Raw genomic sequence first — 20875 nt, forward strand, 5'->3', positions numbered from 1 at the left:
AAGGGATGAGATTTTATATTTCTTCATAAGCATTAATCTTATTTTGTCAATTAGGAACATTCAGCACCCACCCGCTATCAAGGCAGCTGCCTATCATGTCATGCCCTACCTGCACAGGTGTGCTGGCTACTCAAATGATCCAATTAAGGAGGCCATTTAGTCAGCAGCAGCAGAAGTCCTGTGCCTGGACGCTCCAACAGCGGCCAGACACAAGCAGAAGCAGCAGAAGCAGCAGCAGCAGCACCACCTTTTGTTTTTTGGCTGCAGCAGCAAGGCCCACAGGGCTGGCTAGCTGGCTAGCCAGCAAGCAGGTAGCAATGAAAGTAGGAATCTTTCTTTTTAACCCTGTAAGGGGGTGGTGCACTGTACCCGAAGATACTGCCATATCGGGTCAATGCATAGGGCGACGGAAGCAAGCTTCGAAATCGGCCCCCGTTCTCAAAAATCCATTTAATATATGGTCCCCAGATAGGGGACGTATCAGATATTAAACTGATAAGAACAGATACTACACTTGATCTTAGCCAAAAGGCCGAGAAGCGATAACCGTGAAAGGGGCGGGCCCAACAAGGTCCCCTTCATGGGCACTATCACTGCTTGCTGTCAGGGAGGCTGCCAGACAATTTTCCATGCACACTCTGGGCTGGGGGGCAGTCAACCACCAGTACACACAGCAGAACCTAAACCCATACCATTATTGCTAAGCAGCAAGACAGGGGCCCATTGCACTCCCACGGGGCCTTTTTAAATGCAATCCATAACCCGGATTTGCCAGGAACCCTTCTTACTCCTCCTACTTGCATGTGACACTGGGCTTAGGATCTGCATAGGAAACACACACACAAGCACACACCTACCTTTGTTGCCTGCAGATGCCTCCTTGGCTGTCCCCAAACGGTATCAAACCAACACCCACGGGAAGCTGTAAGCATAGAGGACATGCCTGCACCCCATTGGACTTACCTGTGTGGGTTAAATCCGGGTTATTTGACAACCTATGGCGGTGATGGTTCTGCTCAGGCAGAGCAGTGCTGATGCTCCTCATAAAGCTGTCGCTGCTGTGAAGGTTCTAGGTGACATCACAAATCCCTATGGTTACATACACAACAAAGCTGGGTTGTTGTTGTTTACACTCTGCAAGGCCTGTGGAAGTGAGTGACATCATAGCACTGTAGTTCTGAGGGTTCTAGATGGATGCAACAATCTCCTGTTGCTTCTATGAAGGCCATAATAGACGACATCACCAAACAGCTCCATAGTCACATACACAGCAAAGGAGAGATGTTGTTTACACCTAGTGATGTCAGTGGTATTGAGTGACATCACAGCACAGTGCTAAGGCTCCTGGGCCTGGACACAGCAGCGGCTGCAATATCTCAACGGAGAATACGTTTATATATATGTGTGTGTGTGCGCGTATATATATATATATATATATATATATATATATATATATATATATTTCTCCGCCGAAATCACTTTTAAACCCATTTCCACCTTTTTTTCCCTTCTCTTCCTCTTACTTTTTTTTCACGTTTTTTTACGTTTTTCTCCTTTTCGCCTCTTTTCTGGGCGTATTATTCTTCTTTTTCTTCTTTTTTTTCGTCTAATGCATACCCCATCAGTGCAGCAATGCTTATTCAATACCGCCAGCAGATGGAGACACTGGGGGATAATTTTCTAAGGATTTATACTGATTTTTCCTGTCTGAATTTGTCGCACAGAAAGTTGCAGGCCAAATATGTGTGACATTTCTGCGACTTTAGCTTCTAGAGCATTTTTACAACATTATACATAGGTGCTGAATACATAAAAAGCGACTGTTCAGCGACAGACAAGTCGCATCGGCTGAAAGTAGGCCAGAATGTCAGTCCATGTTGGAGCAGGTTTAGATACAGTCTAAAGTATAGATCTCAAAGTCTGTGCACAGAATTTAGCAAGGGCCTTGCACCTTCTGATGCATCAGGTAGGTGCACAATAGCATAGCCTAACCCTCTGTACTTTGGTCTATATTGATGCGGGACATAGACAGCCAGCTGATGACCAATCCATTAGTGCAATGGATGGCTGGAAGCATTTGTCTTTGCCTTTGCAATACCACAGAAGCAATGCATGGTCAATGTACAGCAATGACACACCTGTGTGAACAGCCAGGAGACCCCCCCCCCCCCCATGTTATGTTACATAGTTACATAGTTAGTACGGTCGAAAAAAGACATATGTCCATCAAGTTCAACCAGGGAATTAAGGGGTAGGGGTGTGGCGCGATATTGGGGAAGGGATGAGATTTTATATTTCTTCATAAGCATTAATCTTATTTTGTCAATTAGGAACATTCAGCACCCACCCGCTATCAAGGCAGCTGCCTATCATGTCATGCCCTACCTGCACAGGTGTGCTGGCTACTCAAATGATCCAATTAAGGAGGCCATTTAGTCAGCAGCAGCAGAAGTCCTGTGCCTGGACGCTCCAACAGCGGCCAGACACAAGCAGAAGCAGCAGAAGCAGCAGCAGCAGCACCACCTTTTGTTTTTTGGCTGCAGCAGCAAGGCCCACAGGGCTGGCTAGCTGGCTAGCCAGCAAGCAGGTAGCAATGAAAGTAGGAATCTTTCTTTTTAACCCTGTAAGGGGGTGGTGCACTGTACCCGAAGATACTGCCATATCGGGTCAATGCATAGGGCGACGGAAGCAAGCTTCGAAATCGGCCCCCGTTCTCAAAAATCCATTTAATATATGGTCCCCAGATAGGGGACGTATCAGATATTAAACTGATAAGAACAGATACTACACTTGATCTTAGCCAAAAGGCCGAGAAGCGATAACCGTGAAAGGGGCGGGCCCAACAAGGTCCCCTTCATGGGCACTATCACTGCTTGCTGTCAGGGAGGCTGCCAGACAATTTTCCATGCACACTCTGGGCTGGGGGGCAGTCAACCACCAGTACACACAGCAGAACCTAAACCCATACCATTATTGCTAAGCAGCAAGACAGGGGCCCATTGCACTCCCACGGGGCCTTTTTAAATGCAATCCATAACCCGGATTTGCCAGGAACCCTTCTTACTCCTCCTACTTGCATGTGACACTGGGCTTAGGATCTGCATAGGAAACACACACACAAGCACACACCTACCTTTGTTGCCTGCAGATGCCTCCTTGGCTGTCCCCAAACGGTATCAAACCAACACCCACGGGAAGCTGTAAGCATAGAGGACATGCCTGCACCCCATTGGACTTACCTGTGTGGGTTAAATCCGGGTTATTTGACAACCTATGGCGGTGATGGTTCTGCTCAGGCAGAGCAGTGCTGATGCTCCTCATAAAGCTGTCGCTGCTGTGAAGGTTCTAGGTGACATCACAAATCCCTATGGTTACATACACAACAAAGCTGGGTTGTTGTTGTTTACACTCTGCAAGGCCTGTGGAAGTGAGTGACATCATAGCACTGTAGTTCTGAGGGTTCTAGATGGATGCAACAATCTCCTGTTGCTTCTATGAAGGCCATAATAGACGACATCACCAAACAGCTCCATAGTCACATACACAGCAAAGGAGAGATGTTGTTTACACCTAGTGATGTCAGTGGTATTGAGTGACATCACAGCACAGTGCTAAGGCTCCTGGGCCTGGACACAGCAGCGGCTGCAATATCTCAACGGAGAATACGTTTATATATATGTGTGTGTGTGCGCGTATATATATATATATATATATATATATATATATATATATATATATTTCTCCGCCGAAATCACTTTTAAACCCATTTCCACCTTTTTTTCCCTTCTCTTCCTCTTACTTTTTTTTCACGTTTTTTTACGTTTTTCTCCTTTTCGCCTCTTTTCTGGGCGTATTATTCTTCTTTTTCTTCTTTTTTTTCGTCTAATGCATACCCCATCAGTGCAGCAATGCTTATTCAATACCGCCAGCAGATGGAGACACTGGGGGATAATTTTCTAAGGATTTATACTGATTTTTCCTGTCTGAATTTGTCGCACAGAAAGTTGCAGGCCAAATATGTGTGACATTTCTGCGACTTTAGCTTCTAGAGCATTTTTACAACATTATACATAGGTGCTGAATACATAAAAAGCGACTGTTCAGCGACAGACAAGTCGCATCGGCTGAAAGTAGGCCAGAATGTCAGTCCATGTTGGAGCAGGTTTAGATACAGTCTAAAGTATAGATCTCAAAGTCTGTGCACAGAATTTAGCAAGGGCCTCGCACCTTCTGATGCATCAGGTAGGTGCACAATAGCATAGCCTAACCCTCTGTACTTTGGTCTATATTGATGCGGGACATAGACAGCCAGCTGATGACCAATCCATTAGTGCAATGGATGGCTGGAAGCATTTGTCTTTGCCTTTGCAATACCACAGAAGCAATGCATGGTCAATGTACAGCAATGACACACCTGTGTGAACAGCCAGGAGACCCCCCCCCCCCCCCCATGTTATGTTACATAGTTACATAGTTAGTACGGTCGAAAAAAGACATATGTCCATCAAGTTCAACCAGGGAATTAAGGGGTAGGGGTGTGGCGCGATATTGGGGAAGGGATGAGATTTTATATTTCTTCATAAGCATTAATCTTATTTTGTCAATTAGGAACATTCAGCACCCACCCGCTATCAAGGCAGCTGCCTATCATGTCATGCCCTACCTGCACAGGTGTGCTGGCTACTCAAATGATCCAATTAAGGAGGCCATTTAGTCAGCAGCAGCAGAAGTCCTGTGCCTGGACGCTCCAACAGCGGCCAGACACAAGCAGAAGCAGCAGAAGCAGCAGCAGCAGCACCACCTTTTGTTTTTTGGCTGCAGCAGCAAGGCCCACAGGGCTGGCTAGCTGGCTAGCCAGCAAGCAGGTAGCAATGAAAGTAGGAATCTTTCTTTTTAACCCTGTAAGGGGGTGGTGCACTGTACCCGAAGATACTGCCATATCGGGTCAATGCATAGGGCGACGGAAGCAAGCTTCGAAATCGGCCCCCGTTCTCAAAAATCCATTTAATATATGGTCCCCAGATAGGGGACGTATCAGATATTAAACTGATAAGAACAGATACTACACTTGATCTTAGCCAAAAGGCCGAGAAGCGATAACCGTGAAAGGGGCGGGCCCAACAAGGTCCCCTTCATGGGCACTATCACTGCTTGCTGTCAGGGAGGCTGCCAGACAATTTTCCATGCACACTCTGGGCTGGGGGGCAGTCAACCACCAGTACACACAGCAGAACCTAAACCCATACCATTATTGCTAAGCAGCAAGACAGGGGCCCATTGCACTCCCACGGGGCCTTTTTAAATGCAATCCATAACCCGGATTTGCCAGGAACCCTTCTTACTCCTCCTACTTGCATGTGACACTGGGCTTAGGATCTGCATAGGAAACACACACACAAGCACACACCTACCTTTGTTGCCTGCAGATGCCTCCTTGGCTGTCCCCAAACGGTATCAAACCAACACCCACGGGAAGCTGTAAGCATAGAGGACATGCCTGCACCCCATTGGACTTACCTGTGTGGGTTAAATCCGGGTTATTTGACAACCTATGGCGGTGATGGTTCTGCTCAGGCAGAGCAGTGCTGATGCTCCTCATAAAGCTGTCGCTGCTGTGAAGGTTCTAGGTGACATCACAAATCCCTATGGTTACATACACAACAAAGCTGGGTTGTTGTTGTTTACACTCTGCAAGGCCTGTGGAAGTGAGTGACATCATAGCACTGTAGTTCTGAGGGTTCTAGATGGATGCAACAATCTCCTGTTGCTTCTATGAAGGCCATAATAGACGACATCACCAAACAGCTCCATAGTCACATACACAGCAAAGGAGAGATGTTGTTTACACCTAGTGATGTCAGTGGTATTGAGTGACATCACAGCACAGTGCTAAGGCTCCTGGGCCTGGACACAGCAGCGGCTGCAATATCTCAACGGAGAATACGTTTATATATATGTGTGTGTGTGCGCGTATATATATATATATATATATATATATATATATATATATATATATTTCTCCGCCGAAATCACTTTTAAACCCATTTCCACCTTTTTTTCCCTTCTCTTCCTCTTACTTTTTTTTCACGTTTTTTTACGTTTTTCTCCTTTTCGCCTCTTTTCTGGGCGTATTATTCTTCTTTTTCTTCTTTTTTTTCGTCTAATGCATACCCCATCAGTGCAGCAATGCTTATTCAATACCGCCAGCAGATGGAGACACTGGGGGATAATTTTCTAAGGATTTATACTGATTTTTCCTGTCTGAATTTGTCGCACAGAAAGTTGCAGGCCAAATATGTGTGACATTTCTGCGACTTTAGCTTCTAGAGCATTTTTACAACATTATACATAGGTGCTGAATACATAAAAAGCGACTGTTCAGCGACAGACAAGTCGCATCGGCTGAAAGTAGGCCAGAATGTCAGTCCATGTTGGAGCAGGTTTAGATACAGTCTAAAGTATAGATCTCAAAGTCTGTGCACAGAATTTAGCAAGGGCCTCGCACCTTCTGATGCATCAGGTAGGTGCACAATAGCATAGCCTAACCCTCTGTACTTTGGTCTATATTGATGCGGGACATAGACAGCCAGCTGATGACCAATCCATTAGTGCAATGGATGGCTGGAAGCATTTGTCTTTGCCTTTGCAATACCACAGAAGCAATGCATGGTCAATGTACAGCAATGACACACCTGTGTGAACAGCCAGGAGACCCCCCCCCCCCCCCCATGTTATGTTACATAGTTACATAGTTAGTACGGTCGAAAAAAGACATATGTCCATCAAGTTCAACCAGGGAATTAAGGGGTAGGGGTGTGGCGCGATATTGGGGAAGGGATGAGATTTTATATTTCTTCATAAGCATTAATCTTATTTTGTCAATTAGGAACATTCAGCACCCACCCGCTATCAAGGCAGCTGCCTATCATGTCATGCCCTACCTGCACAGGTGTGCTGGCTACTCAAATGATCCAATTAAGGAGGCCATTTAGTCAGCAGCAGCAGAAGTCCTGTGCCTGGACGCTCCAACAGCGGCCAGACACAAGCAGAAGCAGCAGAAGCAGCAGCAGCAGCACCACCTTTTGTTTTTTGGCTGCAGCAGCAAGGCCCACAGGGCTGGCTAGCTGGCTAGCCAGCAAGCAGGTAGCAATGAAAGTAGGAATCTTTCTTTTTAACCCTGTAAGGGGGTGGTGCACTGTACCCGAAGATACTGCCATATCGGGTCAATGCATAGGGCGACGGAAGCAAGCTTCGAAATCGGCCCCCGTTCTCAAAAATCCATTTAATATATGGTCCCCAGATAGGGGACGTATCAGATATTAAACTGATAAGAACAGATACTACACTTGATCTTAGCCAAAAGGCCGAGAAGCGATAACCGTGAAAGGGGCGGGCCCAACAAGGTCCCCTTCATGGGCACTATCACTGCTTGCTGTCAGGGAGGCTGCCAGACAATTTTCCATGCACACTCTGGGCTGGGGGGCAGTCAACCACCAGTACACACAGCAGAACCTAAACCCATACCATTATTGCTAAGCAGCAAGACAGGGGCCCATTGCACTCCCACGGGGCCTTTTTAAATGCAATCCATAACCCGGATTTGCCAGGAACCCTTCTTACTCCTCCTACTTGCATGTGACACTGGGCTTAGGATCTGCATAGGAAACACACACACAAGCACACACCTACCTTTGTTGCCTGCAGATGCCTCCTTGGCTGTCCCCAAACGGTATCAAACCAACACCCACGGGAAGCTGTAAGCATAGAGGACATGCCTGCACCCCATTGGACTTACCTGTGTGGGTTAAATCCGGGTTATTTGACAACCTATGGCGGTGATGGTTCTGCTCAGGCAGAGCAGTGCTGATGCTCCTCATAAAGCTGTCGCTGCTGTGAAGGTTCTAGGTGACATCACAAATCCCTATGGTTACATACACAACAAAGCTGGGTTGTTGTTGTTTACACTCTGCAAGGCCTGTGGAAGTGAGTGACATCATAGCACTGTAGTTCTGAGGGTTCTAGATGGATGCAACAATCTCCTGTTGCTTCTATGAAGGCCATAATAGACGACATCACCAAACAGCTCCATAGTCACATACACAGCAAAGGAGAGATGTTGTTTACACCTAGTGATGTCAGTGGTATTGAGTGACATCACAGCACAGTGCTAAGGCTCCTGGGCCTGGACACAGCAGCGGCTGCAATATCTCAACGGAGAATACGTTTATATATATGTGTGTGTGTGCGCGTATATATATATATATATATATATATATATATATATATATATATATATTTCTCCGCCGAAATCACTTTTAAACCCATTTCCACCTTTTTTTCCCTTCTCTTCCTCTTACTTTTTTTTCACGTTTTTTTACGTTTTTCTCCTTTTCGCCTCTTTTCTGGGCGTATTATTCTTCTTTTTCTTCTTTTTTTTCGTCTAATGCATACCCCATCAGTGCAGCAATGCTTATTCAATACCGCCAGCAGATGGAGACACTGGGGGATAATTTTCTAAGGATTTATACTGATTTTTCCTGTCTGAATTTGTCGCACAGAAAGTTGCAGGCCAAATATGTGTGACATTTCTGCGACTTTAGCTTCTAGAGCATTTTTACAACATTATACATAGGTGCTGAATACATAAAAAGCGACTGTTCAGCGACAGACAAGTCGCATCGGCTGAAAGTAGGCCAGAATGTCAGTCCATGTTGGAGCAGGTTTAGATACAGTCTAAAGTATAGATCTCAAAGTCTGTGCACAGAATTTAGCAAGGGCCTCGCACCTTCTGATGCATCAGGTAGGTGCACAATAGCATAGCCTAACCCTCTGTACTTTGGTCTATATTGATGCGGGACATAGACAGCCAGCTGATGACCAATCCATTAGTGCAATGGATGGCTGGAAGCATTTGTCTTTGCCTTTGCAATACCACAGAAGCAATGCATGGTCAATGTACAGCAATGACACACCTGTGTGAACAGCCAGGAGACCCCCCCCCCCCCCCCCATGTTATGTTACATAGTTACATAGTTAGTACGGTCGAAAAAAGACATATGTCCATCAAGTTCAACCAGGGAATTAAGGGGTAGGGGTGTGGCGCGATATTGGGGAAGGGATGAGATTTTATATTTCTTCATAAGCATTAATCTTATTTTGTCAATTAGGAACATTCAGCACCCACCCGCTATCAAGGCAGCTGCCTATCATGTCATGCCCTACCTGCACAGGTGTGCTGGCTACTCAAATGATCCAATTAAGGAGGCCATTTAGTCAGCAGCAGCAGAAGTCCTGTGCCTGGACGCTCCAACAGCGGCCAGACACAAGCAGAAGCAGCAGAAGCAGCAGCAGCAGCACCACCTTTTGTTTTTTGGCTGCAGCAGCAAGGCCCACAGGGCTGGCTAGCTGGCTAGCCAGCAAGCAGGTAGCAATGAAAGTAGGAATCTTTCTTTTTAACCCTGTAAGGGGGTGGTGCACTGTACCCGAAGATACTGCCATATCGGGTCAATGCATAGGGCGACGGAAGCAAGCTTCGAAATCGGCCCCCGTTCTCAAAAATCCATTTAATATATGGTCCCCAGATAGGGGACGTATCAGATATTAAACTGATAAGAACAGATACTACACTTGATCTTAGCCAAAAGGCCGAGAAGCGATAACCGTGAAAGGGGCGGGCCCAACAAGGTCCCCTTCATGGGCACTATCACTGCTTGCTGTCAGGGAGGCTGCCAGACAATTTTCCATGCACACTCTGGGCTGGGGGGCAGTCAACCACCAGTACACACAGCAGAACCTAAACCCATACCATTATTGCTAAGCAGCAAGACAGGGGCCCATTGCACTCCCACGGGGCCTTTTTAAATGCAATCCATAACCCGGATTTGCCAGGAACCCTTCTTACTCCTCCTACTTGCATGTGACACTGGGCTTAGGATCTGCATAGGAAACACACACACAAGCACACACCTACCTTTGTTGCCTGCAGATGCCTCCTTGGCTGTCCCCAAACGGTATCAAACCAACACCCACGGGAAGCTGTAAGCATAGAGGACATGCCTGCACCCCATTGGACTTACCTGTGTGGGTTAAATCCGGGTTATTTGACAACCTATGGCGGTGATGGTTCTGCTCAGGCAGAGCAGTGCTGATGCTCCTCATAAAGCTGTCGCTGCTGTGAAGGTTCTAGGTGACATCACAAATCCCTATGGTTACATACACAACAAAGCTGGGTTGTTGTTGTTTACACTCTGCAAGGCCTGTGGAAGTGAGTGACATCATAGCACTGTAGTTCTGAGGGTTCTAGATGGATGCAACAATCTCCTGTTGCTTCTATGAAGGCCATAATAGACGACATCACCAAACAGCTCCATAGTCACATACACAGCAAAGGAGAGATGTTGTTTACACCTAGTGATGTCAGTGGTATTGAGTGACATCACAGCACAGTGCTAAGGCTCCTGGGCCTGGACACAGCAGCGGCTGCAATATCTCAACGGAGAATACGTTTATATATATGTGTGTGTGTGCGCGTATATATATATATATATATATATATATATATATATATATATATATATATATTCTCCGCCGAAATCACTTTTAAACCCATTTCCACCTTTTTTTCCCTTCTCTTCCTCTTACTTTTTTTTCACGTTTTTTTACGTTTTTCTCCTTTTCGCCTCTTTTCTGGGCGTATTATTCTTCTTTTTCTTCTTTTTTTTCGTCTAATGCATACCCCATCAGTGCAGCAATGCTTATTCAATACCGCCAGCAGATGGAGACACTGGGGGATAATTTTCTAAGGATTTATACTGATTTTTCCTGTCTGAATTTGTCGCACAGAAAGTTGCAGGCCAAATATGTGTGACATTTCTGCGACTTTAGCTTCTAGAGCATTTTTACAACATTATACATAGGTGCTGAATACATAAAAAGCGACTGTTCAGCGACAGACAAGTCGCATCGGCTGAAAGTAGGCCAGAATGTCAGTCCATGTTGGAGCAGGTTTAGATACAGTCTAAAGTATAGATCTCAAAGTCTGTGCACAGAATTTAGCAAGGGCCTCGCACCTTCTGATGCATCAGGTAGGTGCACAATAGCATAGCCTAACCCTCTGTACTTTGGTCTATATTGATGCGGGACATAGACAGCCAGCTGATGACCAATCCATTAGTGCAATGGATGGCTGGAAGCATTTGTCTTTGCCTTTGCAATACCACAGAAGCAATGCATGGTCAATGTACAGCAATGACACACCTGTGTGAACAGCCAGGAGACCCCCCCCCCCCATGTTATGTTACATAGTTACATAGTTAGTACGGTCGAAAAAAGACATATGTCCATCAAGTTCAACCAGGGAATTAAGGGGTAGGGGTGTGGCGCGATATTGGGGAAGGGATGAGATTTTATATTTCTTCATAAGCATTAATCTTATTTTGTCAATTAGGAACATTCAGCACCCACCCGCTATCAAGGCAGCTGCCTATCATGTCATGCCCTACCTGCACAGGTGTGCTGGCTACTCAAATGATCCAATTAAGGAGGCCATTTAGTCAGCAGCAGCAGAAGTCCTGTGCCTGGACGCTCCAACAGCGGCCAGACACAAGCAGAAGCAGCAGAAGCAGCAGCAGCAGCACCACCTTTTGTTTTTTGGCTGCAGCAGCAAGGCCCACAGGGCTGGCTAGCTGGCTAGCCAGCAAGCAGGTAGCAATGAAAGTAGGAATCTTTCTTTTTAACCCTGTAAGGGGGTGGTGCACTGTACCCGAAGATACTGCCATATCGGGTCAATGCATAGGGCGACGGAAGCAAGCTTCGAAATCGGCCCCCGTTCTCAAAAATCCATTTAATATATGGTCCCCAGATAGGGGACGTATCAGATATTAAACTGATAAGAACAGATACTACACTTGATCTTAGCCAAAAGGCCGAGAAGCGATAACCGTGAAAGGGGCGGGCCCAACAAGGTCCCCTTCATGGGCACTATCACTGCTTGCTGTCAGGGAGGCTGCCAGACAATTTTCCATGCACACTCTGGGCTGGGGGGCAGTCAACCACCAGTACACACAGCAGAACCTAAACCCATACCATTATTGCTAAGCAGCAAGACAGGGGCCCATTGCACTCCCACGGGGCCTTTTTAAATGCAATCCATAACCCGGATTTGCCAGGAACCCTTCTTACTCCTCCTACTTGCATGTGACACTGGGCTTAGGATCTGCATAGGAAACACACACACAAGCACACACCTACCTTTGTTGCCTGCAGATGCCTCCTTGGCTGTCCCCAAACGGTATCAAACCAACACCCACGGGAAGCTGTAAGCATAGAGGACATGCCTGCACCCCATTGGACTTACCTGTGTGGGTTAAATCCGGGTTATTTGACAACCTATGGCGGTGATGGTTCTGCTCAGGCAGAGCAGTGCTGATGCTCCTCATAAAGCTGTCGCTGCTGTGAAGGTTCTAGGTGACATCACAAATCCCTATGGTTACATACACAACAAAGCTGGGTTGTTGTTGTTTACACTCTGCAAGGCCTGTGGAAGTGAGTGACATCATAGCACTGTAGTTCTGAGGGTTCTAGATGGATGCAACAATCTCCTGTTGCTTCTATGAAGGCCATAATAGACGACATCACCAAACAGCTCCATAGTCACATACACAGCAAAGGAGAGATGTTGTTTACACCTAGTGATGTCAGTGGTATTGAGTGACATCACAGCACAGTGCTAAGGCTCCTGGGCCTGGACACAGCAGCGGCTGCAATATCTCAACGGAGAATACGTTTATATATATGTGTGTGTGTGCGCGTATATATATATATATATATATATATATATATATATATATATTCTCCGCCGAAATCACTTTTAAACCCATTTCCACCTTTTTTTCCCTTCTCTTCCTCTTACTTTTTTTTCACGTTTTTTTACGTTTTTCTCCTTTTCGCCTCTTTTCTGGGCGTATTATTCTTCTTTTTCTTCTTTTTTTTCGTCTAATGCATACCCCATCAGTGCAGCAATGCTTATTCAATACCGCCAGCAGATGGAGACACTGGGGGATAATTTTCTAAGGATTTATACTGATTTTTCCTGTCTGAATTTGTCGCACAGAAAGTTGCAGGCCAAATATGTGTGACATTTCTGCGACTTTAGCTTCTAGAGCATTTTTACAACATTATACATAGGTGCTGAATACATAAAAAGCGACTGTTCAGCGACAGACAAAAGTCGCATCGGCTGAAAGTAGGCCAGAATGTCAGTCCATGTTGGAGCAGGTTTAGATACAGTCTAAAGTATAGATCTCAAAGTCTGTGCACAGAATTTAGCAAGGGCCTCGCACCTTCTGATGCATCAGGTAGGTGCACAATAGCATAGCCTAACCCTCTGTACTTTGGTCTATATTGATGCGGGACATAGACAGCCAGCTGATGACCAATCCATTAGTGCAATGGATGGCTGGAAGCATTTGTCTTTGCCTTTGCAATACCACAGAAGCAATGCATGGTCAATGTACAGCAATGACACACCTGTGTGAACAGCCAGGAGACCCCCCCCCCCCCCCCCATGTTATGTTACATAGTTACATAGTTAGTACGGTCGAAAAAAGACATATGTCCATCAAGTTCAACCAGGGAATTAAGGGGTAGGGGTGTGGCGCGATATTGGGGAAGGGATGAGATTTTATATTTCTTCATAAGCATTAATCTTATTTTGTCAATTAGGAACATTCAGCACCCACCCGCTATCAAGGCAGCTGCCTATCATGTCATGCCCTACCTGCACAGGTGTGCTGGCTACTCAAATGATCCAATTAAGGAGGCCATTTAGTCAGCAGCAGCAGAAGTCCTGTGCCTGGACGCTCCAACAGCGGCCAGACACAAGCAGAAGCAGCAGAAGCAGCAGCAGCAGCACCACCTTTTGTTTTTTGGCTGCAGCAGCAAGGCCCACAGGGCTGGCTAGCTGGCTAGCCAGCAAGCAGGTAGCAATGAAAGTAGGAATCTTTCTTTTTAACCCTGTAAGGGGGTGGTGCACTGTACCCGAAGATACTGCCATATCGGGTCAATGCATAGGGCGACGGAAGCAAGCTTCGAAATCGGCCCCCGTTCTCAAAAATCCATTTAATATATGGTCCCCAGATAGGGGACGTATCAGATATTAAACTGATAAGAACAGATACTACACTTGATCTTAGCCAAAAGGCCGAGAAGCGATAACCGTGAAAGGGGCGGGCCCAACAAGGTCCCCTTCATGGGCACTATCACTGCTTGCTGTCAGGGAGGCTGCCAGACAATTTTCCATGCACACTCTGGGCTGGGGGGCAGTCAACCACCAGTACACACAGCAGAACCTAAACCCATACCATTATTGCTAAGCAGCAAGACAGGGGCCCATTGCACTCCCACGGGGCCTTTTTAAATGCAATCCATAACCCGGATTTGCCAGGAACCCTTCTTACTCCTCCTACTTGCATGTGACACTGGGCTTAGGATCTGCATAGGAAACACACACACAAGCACACACCTACCTTTGTTGCCTGCAGATGCCTCCTTGGCTGTCCCCAAACGGTATCAAACCAACACCCACGGGAAGCTGTAAGCATAGAGGACATGCCTGCACCCCATTGGACTTACCTGTGTGGGTTAAATCCGGGTTATTTGACAACCTATGGCGGTGATGGTTCTGCTCAGGCAGAGCAGTGCTGATGCTCCTCATAAAGCTGTCGCTGCTGTGAAGGTTCTAGGTGACATCACAAATCCCTATGGTTACATACACAACAAAGCTGGGTTGTTGTTGTTTACACTCTGCAAGGCCTGTGGAAGTGAGTGACATCATAGCACTGTAGTTCTGAGGGTTCTAGATGGATGCAACAATCTCCTGTTGCTTCTATGAAGGCCATAATAGACGGCATCACCAAACAGCTCCATAGTCACATACACAGCAAAGGAGAGATGTTGTTTACACCTAGTGATGTCAGTGGTATTGAGTGACATCACAGCACAGTGCTAAGGCTCCTGGGCCTGGACACAGCAGCGGCTGCAATATCTCAACGGAGAATACGTTTATATATATGTGTGTGTGTGCGCGTATATATATATATATATATATATATATATATATATATATATTCTCCGCCGAAATCACTTTTAAACCCATTTCCACCTTTTTTTCCCTTCTCTTCCTCTTACTTTTTTTTCACGTTTTTTTACGTTTTTCTCCTTTTCGCCTCTTTTCTGGGCGTATTATTCTTCTTTTTCTTCTTTTTTTTCGTCTAATGCATACCCCATCAGTGCAGCAATGCTTATTCAATACCGCCAGCAGATGGAGACACTGGGGGATAATTTTCTAAGGATTTATACTGATTTTTCCTGTCTGAATTTGTCGCACAGAAAGTTGCAGGCCAAATATGTGTGACATTTCTGCGACTTTAGCTTCTAGAGCATTTTTACAACATTATACATAGGTGCTGAATACATAAAAAGCGACTGTTCAGCGACAGACAAGTCGCATCGGCTGAAAGTAGGCCAGAATGTCAGTCCACGTTGGAGCAGGTTTAGATACAGTCTAAAGTATAGATCTCAAAGTCTGTGCACAGAATTTAGCAAGGGCCTCGCACCTTCTGATGCATCAGGTAGGTGCACAATAGCATAGCCTAACCCTCTGTACTTTGGTCTATATTGATGCGGGACATAGACAGCCAGCTGATGACCAATCCATTAGTGCAATGGATGGCTGGAAGCATTTGTCTTTGCCTTTGCAATACCACAGAAGCAATGCATGGTCAATGTACAGCAATGACACACCTGTGTGAACAGCCAGGAGACCCCCCCCCCCCCATGTTATGTTACATAGTTACATAGTTAGTACGGTCGAAAAAAGACATATGTCCATCAAGTTCAACCAGGGAATTAAGGGGTAGGGGTGTGGCGCGATATTGGGGAAGGGATGAGATTTTATATTTCTTCATAAGCATTAATCTTATTTTGTCAATTAGGAACATTCAGCACCCACCCGCTATCAAGGCAGCTGCCTATCATGTCATGCCCTACCTGCACAGGTGTGCTGGCTACTCAAATGATCCAATTAAGGAGGCCATTTAGTCAGCAGCAGCAGAAGTCCTGTGCCTGGACGCTCCAACAGCGGCCAGACACAAGCAGAAGCAGCAGAAGCAGCACCACCTTTTGTTTTTTGGCTGCAGCAGCAAGGCCCACAGGGCTGGCTAGCTGGCTAGCCAGCAAGCAGGTAGCAATGAAAGTAGGAATCTTTCTTTTTAACCCTGTAAGGGGGTGGTGCACTGTACCCGAAGATACTGCCATATCGGGTCAATGCATAGGGCGACGGAAGCAAGCTTCGAAATCGGCCCCCGTTCTCAAAAATCCATTTAATATATGGTCCCCAGATAGGGGACGTATCAGATATTAAACTGATAAGAACAGATTTTTTTTTTTTTTTTTTTTTTTATATCTAAAGCCGAGGAACGTGCTTTCGATTCACCCAAAGTGCAAGAAAAAGTGCAAACGTGTTACACTAAAAAAAACGTGCACAAAGGATGCGGTCTATCGCAAGCCCTTCTCCGATAGGAGAGAGGCCCCCCAACAAACCTTACCCTTCGCCTCCGGACCAAAAGGTACCTGCGAGGTTCCAGGTTCGATGTCCCTTTTCGCCGAAGCTACTAGGAGACCACAAATGCTCCCGGCATCCCCCTTGGCGTTAGCCAAGGTATCTGCCCGCAGAGCCGATTACGGTAGGTACCCTGCGAAGCAGGAGTACCCGGGGTGTTTGCAGGGAGGTGCGGAACCTAATGGCCACACACACCTCCCCTAGACCGCCAGGAGGGACACCCAGAAGGGCTACCGCATCCTGACAAATCCTGTGAACACACAACACGCAAAAAGTGACACAGTGAGACAAAAAAATAAATAAATAAGTGAATGTGTGCAGATATACTGCCCGGACATCCGGCCGGATCTATAAAAATTTCTCTGATCCTAGCCAGAAGGCCGGGAATCAAGAGGTGAGTGCCACAAGGTGAAGAGATTATGGTGCCCGTGCTTCAACTCAGTGAGCCTATTCTCCCAGTGAGTTTCGGCACCTCGGGGTCACCACTCCCCGAGGCACAAAAGTACCTCGGCTCTAGACCCTCTCAGCCTCATGGCGAGACCCGGAGGGAACAGGTCACATCGGGGCAGCCGTCGAGCTGATTCCTCAGAACCAGCCCCGGAAAGCCCTGGTACACCTGCATCCTCCATGCAGCACCCATCCCCACCAGCATGAAAACTGATAAGAACAGATTTTTTACTTTTAGATATAATATTCTTAGACTAAAAGACCTTACGCAGTCCAGATTATACTTAGTCTGCTAAAAGCATATTCCACAGATGTAGATTCCAAAGACTTTTAGCCACTTTGTGACCTAATCTTTTTTTATCCAATAAATAGAAAACATACATCTCACTAAGAGCTAGGCGAACACAATCTTTAGAGGTAATAGTGTCTCTTTTAAAAAGAAGAATATTCCTCGTCTTCCATAGTGCAATTTTAATACAATTTATACTAATCCACAAAACCCGAGACTTTTCCACAGATAAAACATTATAAAATCCATATAAAATAACTTCATGATTTAAAAAATTAAGATCAGAAATGAATTTTAGTAAGGGTCCTATCAAATGCCATATCTCTTGGGCGTAAAAACAGTTCCAAAAAAGGTGTAAAACTGTTTCCTCACTAGGACACCCCATTCTCGGGCACTTTGCACTACGACACAATCCTCTTCTGTGTTGGAATTCTCTGGTAGGCAAACATTGATGTGCTATCTGCCAGGCCAGATCTTTTAAGTCATTAGATAAGAATCCCATATTCACCATCCTCCAAACTCTTAGAGATTTCTCAGTGGAATAATTAGATATTAAGCAAATCTGTTCTATCTTCCTGATTTCAGGAACTAATTTTCGTGCATTACTACAAATTTCTTGACTAAAATTAGCAATGCCATAAATACGAATAATCTTTTCTAAAACCACATAGTGCGCTGGGGGAATAAATAAGATTGGGGACGTTAAAGGTAAGGTTATCCACTTTCTTTTTCTAAAAATGTGACCTGCAGCATATTTTAAAAAATAAGACCAATAACAGTTTCTTTGCAAGCCATTAAAACACATAGAAAAAAAGTGAATATATAAAAACCTTTTTAAATCAGGCACATCCTTACCCCCCAATTTCTTTGTCTTCATCATTACATCTCTCCTGAGTTTATCCATTTTAGACCCCCATAAAAAATGAAAGCAAATCTTGTTTAAAAACTTTAAGGTGCGTTCACTCGGTGGGAAAACCAAGCTTAAATATAGCATGATAGGTAGCAACAAAGCTTTCATTATCAGTACTTTTCCTTCTATTGTTAATTTCCTCATTTTCCAAAAACTTATTTTCTTTTGCACTTTCTCTTTGACGATGGACCAGCTTTCCTCTCCATTATTTTCATTGTCAAAGATGACACCCAAGATTTTGATTTTATCATATTGCACATTCACCTCCGTATTGCCCCAATTCCCTATTGCAAAGCAATCACATTTATTTTTATTTAATTTGAAGCCAGAGCCCTCACAAAAAAATTCTGTCTGTCTGATAGCACGTTTCAGGGATGGTTCATCTGGACATAGAATATTAACATCATCCATGTATGCTATCGTCTTTACGCTCTGTCCTCCACTTCCAGGGATTGGCACTCCTCTAATGAGCTTATCTTTTCTCAAAACATTCAACAGAGGTTCTATTGCACATATGAAAAGAATGGGTGATAGGGGGCACCCCTGTTTCACCCCAGACTGTAAACATACCTCTTGGGATAAAAAACCGTTAATTAAAATACGACTAAAACAGTTTTTATATAAAAGTGCAATTTTTCCAACAATAAAATCAGGAAAATTCATTTTCTTTAAAACCAACCATAAAAAATCATGAGAAACACGGTCATAAGCCTTTTGAAAATCCAAGGATAAAATTGCCAATTTCTGATCACATTGTTTCTGATACCATAAAACATCTTTTACAAGGTTTAGATGATCACTTATTTTCCTTCCAGGTACTCCGCATACTTGGTCACTGTGTATAACCTTAGAAATTACCTGCTTGAGCCTATTTGCTAAAATTTTTGCTAAAACCTTATAGTCTGTATTTAGCAGGGTAATAGGCCTCCAATTTTCTAATTTAGAGATGTCTCCTTTTTTAAAAATCAGAGTAACAACACCATCTCTCCAGGACGCAGGTAAAATCTCAGATTTAAAAGCACAGTTAAAAATACCTAAAAGATCATCTTTTAAAATGGACCAAAAACACAGATAAAATTCAACTGGCAACCCATCCGAACCAGGTGTTTTACCATTTAAAAAACTCTTAAAAGTGCTTAAAAGTTCAGGTAAAAAGATTTCATCACAAAGGCTCTCTTGGTCAGTTTTGTCAAGTTTTGAATCCAAGGTATCTAAAACATCATTAGTAAAGGAAATATCAATATCTTTTTTATTAAAAAGCTCCTGATAAAATACTTGTGCTTCTCGCAACATCTCTTCATTAGTTATCTTCCCTTCTATTACAGATATCATTTCTTTCTTTCCCACCACCCTTCTTAAAAAAGAATCTCGAACACTTTTCATCATTCTCCAGACATTGCACCTTGCTGTTAAAAATCATTTCTTTTCCTTTTTGACTAATGGCATTTTTTATTTCATTCTTTGTCTGAGCAATAACATCATCCATCTCAAGCCCGGCTTGCTTTAGTTTATAATATGTTTGGATTTTAGTGTTTAACATTTTAAACCATAAAGCCTTTTGGATGCCCACACGGATAAAAAACAGTTTAGTCCACTTTTTAACATCCTCCCACCAATCCAAAATATTTTTATATTGGGATTGACGCAATCTCCATTTGTTATAAGCAGCAATAAAATCATTTTTTGTTTTCATGTCCTCTAATAAAGTAGTGTTGAGCTTCCAAACGCCTCTGCCTTTCTCTAGGCCAGGTAAAGTGACATGTGCATGTAATAACTTATGATCAGAGAAAATATTCGATAAAAGAGAAACCTCAACTAGATTAAAACTTTCCGATAAAAAAATAAAATCAATCCTGGATTTGCAGACATTATTTTCCCATGTGTAACCAGGGTCGTCTGGGTATTTTCTCCTCCAGACATCGGTAAAGTTAAAATCCTCAGTCATACTCTTAATCTGTTTCTCTGTTTTATCCACTCTGACATGCACACTTCCACTCTCACGATGATCACCACTCATACAACAATTAAAATCTCCAGCCATTAAAATAGGTGTTGAACCTGGGATAAAAGCCTGAATATCATTAATCAAGTCGGCTCTCTCATTTTTTTCAGGAGAAGCATAGATGTTAAAAAGCTTAATCTCTGAGCCATTGTACTTAATATTAACTAATAGCGCTCTACCAGGTATAATTTCTAAGAAGGACAAAACTTGTACATCTGAACCTCTAAACAAGATCCCAACACCTGAAGATCTGTTCAGATTGTCACCCGACCAGACCGATGGTCCCAAAGTCCAGCTACGACAAAGGTCCTCATAATTTGGACTATGTTCAATTCCACATTCTTGTAAAAAGAACAGAGAACAGTCCAAGGTCTCTAAAAAACTAAACAAAGCAGCCCTTCTCGTAGGGCTCTTTAGACCTCTCACATTAAGAGAGGAGCACTTTAAGGAAGCTATTCGCTACTGGAGTTTGAGTCCGATATGAAACCCACAGGTGACTCCGGGCTTTCGAACTCTTTGATATTTTTTGGATCGGACGCTGATCTTATAGAAGGCCTCCATGCATGTTGACTGTCCTCACATTCGTCTGAGCTTTTTTTGACAGGCCGT

General features: G+C 44.5%; 8 non-coding genes across 8 annotated transcripts; all 8 read right to left on the bottom strand.

The window, feature by feature from the left end:
• Window positions 1–353: 353 nt before the first annotated feature.
• LOC130348995 (U2 spliceosomal RNA) lies at window positions 354–544 on the bottom strand. The gene has a single exon (XR_008886435.1). It is a non-coding gene; the product is annotated as a U2 spliceosomal RNA (small nuclear RNA).
• Window positions 545–2629: 2085 nt separating this feature from the next.
• Window positions 2630–2820, bottom strand: LOC130349014 (U2 spliceosomal RNA). Its single transcript, XR_008886449.1, has one exon. It is a non-coding gene; the product is annotated as a U2 spliceosomal RNA (small nuclear RNA).
• A 2087-nt stretch (window positions 2821–4907) lies between these two features.
• LOC130349026 (U2 spliceosomal RNA) lies at window positions 4908–5098 on the bottom strand. The gene has a single exon (XR_008886460.1). It is a non-coding gene; the product is annotated as a U2 spliceosomal RNA (small nuclear RNA).
• A 2087-nt stretch (window positions 5099–7185) lies between these two features.
• On the bottom strand, window positions 7186–7376 carry LOC130349039 (U2 spliceosomal RNA). Its single transcript, XR_008886471.1, has one exon. It is a non-coding gene; the product is annotated as a U2 spliceosomal RNA (small nuclear RNA).
• Window positions 7377–9466: 2090 nt separating this feature from the next.
• Window positions 9467–9657, bottom strand: LOC130349051 (U2 spliceosomal RNA). The gene has a single exon (XR_008886482.1). It is a non-coding gene; the product is annotated as a U2 spliceosomal RNA (small nuclear RNA).
• A 2088-nt stretch (window positions 9658–11745) lies between these two features.
• Window positions 11746–11936, bottom strand: LOC130349001 (U2 spliceosomal RNA). The gene has a single exon (XR_008886439.1). It is a non-coding gene; the product is annotated as a U2 spliceosomal RNA (small nuclear RNA).
• Window positions 11937–14021: 2085 nt separating this feature from the next.
• On the bottom strand, window positions 14022–14212 carry LOC130349004 (U2 spliceosomal RNA). Its single transcript, XR_008886440.1, has one exon. It is a non-coding gene; the product is annotated as a U2 spliceosomal RNA (small nuclear RNA).
• Window positions 14213–16282: 2070 nt separating this feature from the next.
• LOC130348998 (U2 spliceosomal RNA) lies at window positions 16283–16473 on the bottom strand. Its single transcript, XR_008886438.1, has one exon. It is a non-coding gene; the product is annotated as a U2 spliceosomal RNA (small nuclear RNA).
• Between the last annotated feature and the right edge of the window lie 4402 nt (window positions 16474–20875).

The sequence above is a fragment of the Hyla sarda genome, unplaced genomic scaffold (assembly GCF_029499605.1).
Source record: "Hyla sarda isolate aHylSar1 unplaced genomic scaffold, aHylSar1.hap1 scaffold_908, whole genome shotgun sequence".
Taxonomy (NCBI): Eukaryota; Metazoa; Chordata; class Amphibia; order Anura; family Hylidae; genus Hyla; species Hyla sarda.